Source organism: Sceloporus undulatus, chromosome 6, assembly GCF_019175285.1.
Source record: "Sceloporus undulatus isolate JIND9_A2432 ecotype Alabama chromosome 6, SceUnd_v1.1, whole genome shotgun sequence".
Taxonomy (NCBI): domain Eukaryota; kingdom Metazoa; phylum Chordata; class Lepidosauria; order Squamata; family Phrynosomatidae; genus Sceloporus; species Sceloporus undulatus.
In genome coordinates, this window is record NC_056527.1 from 110647803 (window position 1) to 110656508 (window position 8706).

Genomic DNA, 8706 nt, shown 5'->3' on the forward strand with positions numbered 1-8706 from the left:
ATCCAATTCCACCCAAAATATTCAAGGAGCTGAATAATGCCAGAATACTGAGAGGTTTCATCTGGAACCATCCGGAAGAAATAAGGAAACTGTGTTTTATCACTTAGAACAGGATCAAAAGATCCACTGCTGATCTGAAAAAGGATTTTAAAAAAACAACAACTGAGAAAGAATTCTTTGTTTGAATAATACTTTTCTTTTGCTAGATGTTTGTGTGTCATCTCAGAGGAACGTTTAGTCCAGGGACCCAGAGTGGTGTATTGATTTTAGTGTTGGACTATAGCTGTAGAGATAAGGGCTTGAATCCTTGCTTTGCCATGGATTCTGTGACCTTTGGCAAGTCACATTCTCTCAACCTCAGAAGAAAGCAAAGGTAAACCCCCTGAAACAAATCTTCCATGGACACAATTCACAATCAAGCTGGTAAGCATCTTTGTGCCCTCATAATGAAACATAACTTACTGCTGTGTAATGGACATGGTGTGGTAGACCATGAGGGTAATTTTACATACATTTCCTCCAGAGGCCATTTCAGTACCATTGATTATATATTAACCTCCAACAACACACCAACTGATAGAAATACATTTAAAGTAGTTAGAAGAGCTGAGAGTGACCATTTTCCACTTGAATTGTCTCTCCCTCAAATGCCACCCCATAAAATATTAAAAGTAACAGATAAAACCCAATATGAGATTCTGGGCAGCAAGAGGTTAAAATGGAACAGTAAGCTTGAGGAGAAACAAAGTCCCTCGACTCTCATAAATTTGTGAAACTTTGGGAAAATATCCTGCAAGAACCAAATGAGATTATAGGCGCATATCAGGCTCTAATATCACAAATAAAACCTTTATTATGTTTAACCTATGTGCCCCAAAATACCAGAATCAAACCTAAGACATGGTTTGACCAGGAGTGTAAAATTAGAAAATTGAAGACAAAGGGTATTGAAGGAAACACCTCAAAACAGATAGCCCAATTACGGCAAAATTATAAAAAATTACTTAAAGAAAAGAAACAAAAATACTATGAGGCACAATGGAAAGAATTAGGAGAGGCAGCTATTCAAAAAGTCTCCCAGAAATTCTAGTGTTTAATAGCCCATGGCTCCAGAACATCAAAATACGTATTGGAGGCCGCAGTGCAAGGAAAAGTCTGGTAGAGGCATTTCTCCAACATCTATAAATCTCAACACAATCTGTCGCAATCAATTTATCTTGCCAAACCATTAGATACCCCTGAATGGCCTGATGTCACTGTGAATCAAATTAAAGGAATCATCGCCAGACAATCTACCAACAAAGCACCTGGTGAGGATATGATACCAATTGAATTATATAAGGCAAAATTGGAATATTGGTCCCCGATCCTCGCGAAATTATTTACTCATATAAATCGCTCTGGATGTATTCCTGAAGGTTGGAAATTGAGTATTATTGCCCCAATATATAAAAAAGGTGACAGGAAAGACCCAGCCAATTACAGGCCCATTAGTCTTTTGGATATTGCCTCTAAATTATACGCTATGTACCTCTTGGAAAAAAACTGAAGACTGGGCAGATAGTAATAATCTATTGGCAGAAGTACAAGCCAGTTTCCAAAAGGGGAAGTCAACAATTGATTTGTGTTTTGTATTGAACTTCCTCATGTGCAAATATGTTCATAACCTGAAACAAAAATTGTATGTTGCCTTTGTTGACTTGAAATCTGCGTTTGATTTGATTTCTAGATTTTTGTTGTGGCAGAAACTGGAAAAAACAAATATTGACCACCGTTTATTATTTCTTGTAAAGTCATTGTATTCCGATACATCGTTACAGGTTAAAGTGGACCTGGCAGGACATCTTACTCCAAAGATTGATGCATCTGTAGGAGTTAAACAAGGTTGCATTTTATTTCCTTTCTTATTTAATTTTTTTATTAACGACATTGTAAAAGACCTGGAAGGTTTGCAACATGCCCCTGTCACAATTCTTGATACCAAAATGTCTTTGTTGATGTACACAGATGACATTGTATTGATTTCTAGAATGGAGGTAGGTCTAAGGAGACTTCTTGCAAAACTCTCCACATATTGTAAAAACAACAAACTGACAATTAATTATGACAAAACCCAGGTTATGGTCTTTGGAAGATGCCCCCAAAAACATGTTTGGCACTTAGATGGAAACATTATAAGTCAAATAAAATCATTTAGATATTTAGGCCTAGTATATTCAGACACAACATCTTGGAAGTAACAACTGTTAAATTTAAAAGTTCAATATTACAAATCGGCAAAAGCTACATTAAAGTTTGCGGCAACCAGAGGGGGAAATTTAGTAAACCCTGCCTTAATAGTATATAAAGCCAAAACAATGGCACAGTTTCTATATGGGGCAGAGGTTTGGGGTACCACATGTAAACCAAACATAAACCTGGAACCCCCTCAGAATTACTTCTTGAGGTCGTTGCTGGGCCTCCCCAGAGACACACCAACTGCCATGCTTAGATTGGAAACCAACATGCTTAGTATAGTAAGCCTTATAGATAAGAGAATTTTATGTTACTGGCTTAAAGTTCAGAGGATGGATAATAATAGACTTCCAAAAAAATGGTTGATAGAAATGAATAACAGCATGCCCAACAAGAACTGGGTACATCAGGCCTCGCAATTAATTATCAAATATGGAATTTCATTAGCTGAAATTAATGAACTCCAATTGGAAGCACAGATAAAGTCTATCAAGAATATAATAAGTGAAACATCGATACAAAAAGATCTCCATACTGCTTATCTGTCCTCATGTGTCCCCCTATACTATAAACTCATGAAGTTCTGTATTTTTCCATACTATTTTGTTAGTTTAACATTTGCAAATTTACGGAAAGCTTTTACCGAATTAAGATTAAATATGATGGATACAGCATACAGAGAAGCAAGATATAGAGGTATTCCAGTAAAAGAACGTACTTGTGTATATGGCTGTCAAGAGGTAGAGGACCTTGTTCATTACATGATATTTTGCCCTCTCTACCAAGAACCAAGAGAAAGGTTCATCACACCTATAATAGAAACCAGTCCCAGTCAAAACCCACAGGATATGATTTTTCATCTTCTACTGGACCTGAATAAATATGTAACCTGGAAAGTAGCTTTGTTTGCCTTAGCAGCTAAAAAAATCAGGAACAAGTATATAACTGGGATAGCCATAAACTGTAAAGGTGATGACTATATTTGACAAATTTTTTAACGCATAATGACAATTGTTGTTTGTTTGTTTAGAAATTCTATACCAGATACGAGATACTCGCATTTAGATAGTTGTAGAGATAAGGGCTTGAATCCTTGCTTTGCCATGGATTGTGTGACCTTTGGCAAGTCACATTCTCTCAGCCTCAGAAGAAGAAAAAAGGATAACACCCTGAAACAAATCTTGCCAAGAAAACCTAGTGATAGACTTCAGTTTGTAGTAAGCTGGAAATGTCTTGAAAGTGCAATAGCGTCTTCTCAAACATAGTGTCTTCTCATTGTCTGAGGCTCCTAATTCACATCTGGAAAATATTTGCAGAATACCTGGAAATTTAATTGCATAGATATACAATAGTTCCGGGGGAAATTATCACACCCCCACGTGTGTGTCCTTTCCTTCTCCTGTCTGAAAACAGTAATGGACCCATCACTGGTTATTAACGGTAGTTCCTAAGTTAGCAAGAATTACAAGTAACGTATTTAACCGCTAGATGGGTTGTGATTACACACATTACAATTTGATAACATCTATCAGTCTTGGTTCTCTGTACTTTCAGTCTCGAGTATCACAAACCAAAGTCTTATTCCTTTCCCCGAGTAATTACTTTTGTTCATATTTAAAGGTAATTATAAGAACTTCATATATAAATGTATAATTTGTTTCCATTTTGCTATTACTCAGTTGGAGATAGCACAGAACCTGAAAACAGGTTGCTTGCCCAAGAAGAACTCCTGGTGAAGTGACTGGAAAACCTTATTAATGGAAAAGGTATCGGACAGGATCAATAGCCACACTTTATGTCACACTCCTTTTGAAGAGAAATGGTTACCCCTTTTGAATCTTGTTAATTCTTTAGAACAGTCTCCTCTGCCACCGTCTCAACATTTGAACTTATGGAATGTTTTCTTCACCCATTGGCTCCATGATATATATTCATGAATTTTTAACTTTCCTCAATGGATAATGATTTTAATAAATTAAAGAGAGGGGGGAATATGATCAGCCAGAAGAACCATTTACTATTTTGACCCAGATGTTCTCCCTGTCATTTTTCATAATACAGTATGGACTATGGCCCTAGAGTTTCCTCTAGGATCAGAGGTTATGAATAAGAAATGTAGTTTCATATGAATAGAAAATGCTTCTGCTAAGGGTCTTAATGGGAATTAGTTCAATGCCAGGCTGATGAGAAATTTCCTCTCTTTAAACTACTATGCTATGAATTCAGGTCAAAGCAGAAACCAAGCCAGTGTGGAGACACTGTGGTAATTTCACTGAGACTAGTTCACAGCCATGGTGAAGTCAAATAGACACAAGACTATTAAGTGAGCAGCCATAAAGATTGTACAGAGCATTTCAAATTTGCAAATTATGAACTGGATAGGAGATGGAGAAGGAGCATCTCAACATTTCCTGTTTCCCAAAATCTACACCAAAGCATAATGTAAGAATATATCGGTTGTTGTTGTTGTTGTTGTGTGCCTTCAAGTCATTTCTGACATATGGCAATTCTAAGGTGAACTTCTTATTAGGTTTTCTTGTCAAGAATCTTTCAGAGGAGGTTTGTCATTGGCTTCCCCTAAAGCTGAGAGCATGTGACTTGTTCAAAGTGACCAGTGGATTTCCTGACCAAGCGGAGAATTGAACCCTGGTCTCCAAAGTTATGGGGGGGGGGGAGGCTTGCAACTACATGTGGGACATCCTAGTCCTAGGCATGATATAAGGTCTATGAGGACAAACAACTTACCTACAGCGACGGGATGTCCCTATATACCATATGTGATACCTTACAAGGCTGCTATATTAGTTTTATATGACCACTGACGAAGACGCTCCGGTCGAAACGCGTTTGGTCTTTGCTTTGTATTTCTTAACTGTAATGGGCATACTGTGTTATCCCTTTTAATTTGGTCTCTGTTGTGCACTCCTCAACTGAATGGACATACTATGTTATCTCTTTTAATTCCCATTCTGAGAGGCACAAAGGAACTGGTATTTTGTGTGCTTGATACCTCCTTATGGGATTTGCAGTTCCCTAGCCCAGTACTGACTGGTTTGTTAGGGAGTGGCTCACAGGCCAGAACAAGCCTTTTTGTATTTAGGATATCATATACTGTTTGCATTGTAATTTTTTCAATATCTTTTTAGCATTCTAGTGCAACATATTGTTTTAATAAAACTGCTGTGTTTTCTATTTTTATCCCCCCTAAACTTTTTGTCCACTCACTCCAAAGTTGTAGTCCAACACTGAGATCACTACACCACACTGGCTCTCTATGAAGAAACCTACCTGTGGAATTTTGTAGATATTTAAGATGTTGGCCATCTGCAGAGAATTCTGGGAGCTGAATCCAGTGATGAAGGCCTTGAGTCTCTTGTCCCAGACACACTTGTAATTCGGGAAATGCATTTGTTCCATGAACAGAAGGATCAGTGTCAACTCAATGGCTCTCCAGGAACTAAAACCATTGTTATCAATTTTTGATCCCAATGTAATGTTGGGTAACAACTTGTGATTCTCGTTGATCTCATGAATGGCAAAATCAAAGGCAAGAACAAGCTGGTAGTTCTTAGGCAATATCCTGCATTGAGAAATATGGTACATGTTACATGATTGAATCAGGTGCATTTTACTTACAACTATGAATTAAACATACACAGGATAAAGCAGAAGAAGGTGGATATCAATCAAAATTTCTTTCATGGATCAAGTGTGGACAGGGAGGAATCAGCAAATCTAGTGTCCCATTGTATGGCATCTGAGAAATCCTTTGTTTTGTAAAAGCTCCCTTATGTGAATCTTCACAAACAAATGAAAAGGCATGATTTTGCTGGAGTCGTTTTTGTTTTCATTAAGGACCACTCGCCATTTTTTTCATGGATCAAGCACTAAATGAATTCCTGTGGCTTTATTACTTCCATCACTTGTTTCACTGACAACTTGGCAATATAATGATTGATGCTAGAAAATATATATTCATGAGATTAGGAATGATGATGTAGCAATATTTAAAGCTACTGCATGAAATGGAATGAATGTTCTCATACTACTTGCTCTGATTTCTGGTACTTTCTCTGATCTCTGGTATAGAACCACCTACATAGCACAAGAATGATATATCTGATGATTTGCCCCCCTATGATGTAGAATTGTGGTGTGTGCTATTCCCCTTAGAATGATAGCCTTGTTTACAAATACAGAACATTGCCTCAGTGGAAGCTGGAGCATCACCATTTTGACATGCCGTTATCTGTCTACTGGGCTGAGCTAACTCTGGCTGTTTGATTAGGGAAGGTGACTTGATCTGGTTGAATCAAGCCACTGATTCAGGTTCACATGAGTTCTCATACAACAATTGAGTTCACCTGCATGCCACAAGTCAGTAATAGAATAACAGAATAACAGTTGGGTGATACCACATCCCTTGTGCAATACACAATTCAATCACTTCTGAAAGATGCCCATCTGACCTGTGTTATCCCTCCAAAGTTCAGATGCCAGTCATGTAGACCTCATGACCAATCCTTGAATCTGGCACCTGGCCTCTCTGCATTGGAAAGCATTGTCTCTGGCACGGTGTGAAACCCCTAACTCTAGTTCGGCAAATATTCAAATATACAGTGGGCTTTTGGTGTCCTCCGGCTTTTGCTCCAGGGCCCCTAGTGAATAAAAAAATCTATGGATTCTCAAGTCCCATTAGATACAATGGCATAGTAAAATGATATCTTTTATATAAAATGGCAAAATTAAGGTTTGCTTTTTGTATTTGTGTCTGTCTGTATGTGACGTTTTCCAGACTGGCAATGATTGACTCAGTGGATTCAGAATCTTTGGATACAGAGGGCTGACTTTATTATAAACAGCTAGGAGCTCTAGTCACCCAAAGAAATATTAGCATATCTAAAACAGCTATCAGTTTGATTATACAATATAATAATAAAAACAAAACTTACTTGAATAAAATTAGACTACTCCAAAGACCCTCTTCAATCCCTCTTATTCTAAGAGCTACTTACCACATTGTGTAGGTGGAACTATCTGCTTCCTGAAAGTTGTTTAATGACATTTTATTGAATGCAAAGGACACAATTTCCCCAATGAGAATATCTTCTCTAAAGGGAAGGACATTGCATTGAATTTGTGGCTGCCAGTTGCAAATGGAGCCCAAACTATTGCTGAAGGTATCAGGCAAGAAGAAAAGGAGGGAGAGCCAAACGTCTGCCACTGGCTTTGCATGTTGCATCCAGCCCCATCTGGGTCCATGCATTTTCACCAACACACAATGACTGTGATTCTTGCAGTATCCAGCTTCAGAAAACCAAAGGCTCCAAATTAATCTCTGGCACTCAGTGATGAGGTATCTTAGTTAAAGATGGTGCCTTAGTATCTGAAAGAGACATTGTCTTAAGAGGAACCCTTATGGACAGCATGAAGCCTACGAGAATTCAGGTAGCAAGCTGTCTTTGGTGAGCTGTTGCAATTCCACAGACATTCCAGGTCAAGCACAACAATCATGATAATTATAGGGCAAATAATTATCATTCAGAAAGTTCATGCACAACTGGAAAAAACAACAACAACAGGTTTGATCCCAGGAGTAGTAAAGTCCCCTGAGAGTAGTTCTTCCATCACAGCAGAAAAGCAGGGTATAAACTGAATGAATTGGTAAATAAACAAACAAATAAAGGTCATGTAAGGCACATGGGAGTCACAATGCATCCTGCGTACTAGTGGCCTAACTTTTGAAACAGATGCGAAGAAAATGGTTAGGAAGAGGCTGTGCATGACAAAATATTGTTATTTCTGTTTTTGGTGTAGTTGTAGTTACTATTGCTGCTATTCCCATGTAACTGACTTAAAACAATGTTGTTTTCTCTGGAGGAAAATGCTGGGCCTTGATAGGGTGGGTTATCAACAGGGCTGGAAGTGCCTCCCACCTTCTAACCACAAAGGGGCATGATCCCTAGGATCTGATGTTTCTCTGCAGTATGTAACTGACTAGCCTTTCTTCATGGGGAGATTTTAACAACCTGCAAGAGAAGCTATGGGGACTGATTCCACAGATTATCCCTTCCCATCATGAAGACCCTACAGAACTTGACTTGCCAGCCTGGGAAATCAACCTCCCCCAAATGTGTCTTCTAGGTGCTCACTTAGGCTGAATATCCCTTGGTGTCTTATACACTGGCTCTTCAAGTGTGGCCCGTTTAAGGAAAGCATCCAGTCCAAGCCACCAGTGCAATGTATATGTTGGGGGTGGGGTGTCTAAGCCCCCTTTCAATAAGTATGCCTGTGACAGAGTCACTGGGAAGACCTGGGTTCCTGATACATAATCGTGGTTTGTTGGGCTGTCAGGAAACTGCAGGGGAAGAAATAGATATAAAAGGCAAGAGTAAGTGACAGTGAGAGCATTTTTAAGAGGATGATGATGATGATGATGATGATGATGATGATGATGATGATGATGATGAT